The sequence below is a fragment of the Micropterus dolomieu genome, linkage group LG21 (genome assembly GCF_021292245.1).
Source record: "Micropterus dolomieu isolate WLL.071019.BEF.003 ecotype Adirondacks linkage group LG21, ASM2129224v1, whole genome shotgun sequence".
Taxonomy (NCBI): domain Eukaryota; kingdom Metazoa; phylum Chordata; class Actinopteri; order Centrarchiformes; family Centrarchidae; genus Micropterus; species Micropterus dolomieu.
In genome coordinates, this window is record NC_060170.1 from 34563389 (window position 1) to 34564198 (window position 810).

The window sequence follows — 810 nt, forward strand, 5'->3', positions numbered from 1 at the left end:
TCCACCCATGATCTCTTCTACATCACTCTGTTCATCATCATCTTCCATTCTCCTAAGCCTCGCTCTACCCTTAGTTTCCAAACGTGTCATTTTCTTCTTACTTTTGGAGCTTGGATTCATCTTTATAGTTGTTTCTGCTTGTCCTCCATGATTCGTTCCTCTTCATCTCTGATTCAATAATCACCCTCCTGAATGATCACTGGAAGCTGAGGATAGACATCCTTAAACTCCCCTCTCTCTCCTTCTTGTCTCTCAGTCCACAGGAGAACAAAAACAAAAAAAGCAAATAACAATTTAGTCCATTTATGTACTCACAAGGTTATTTTCACCAGAAAATAAGAGTGTTACCTCTCTGAGTAATCATAATCTATTTTCCCTAACTTTTTAACATATCTACGTTAACATGCAAGCTAAGGAATATCGGTGTCATTTACACTGGGGATGATGGGGACAGTACTCTTCACTCCTATTTAAAGCTTACTCTATTAACAACCGTTCTGAAATATAGCTTGTGGTTCAATACCAATGAAAATGCCTTTAGAAAAGTGTACTTGCACATAAAAAAAATAAAATATAGAAAAAACAAATGTGCACTTCCCAAAAAAGTAACTTAGACTAAGAAAAACCCCAACTGCTGATTATGAAATGACCCAAACCATACAGCAGCATTAATCAATAACTTTAACAAGTTTCACAGTTAACACAGTTTTCCCCTTGACCAAATTCCCTTCTCTATTTCTTTATTGATATGTATATTTTCTTCCTTCTTTATTTATTTATTCTATTATTCATATATATGTTTTCTTGAAT

At 34.6% G+C, this 810-nt stretch overlaps 1 protein-coding gene across 1 annotated transcript in view; it reads left to right on the top strand.

Annotated features, from left to right (window-relative positions):
- LOC123960356 (scavenger receptor cysteine-rich type 1 protein M130-like) overlaps window positions 1–810 on the top strand; it is a 549618-nt gene that overhangs the window by 521612 nt on the left and 27196 nt on the right. The gene's annotated exons all lie outside the window — the stretch shown is intronic.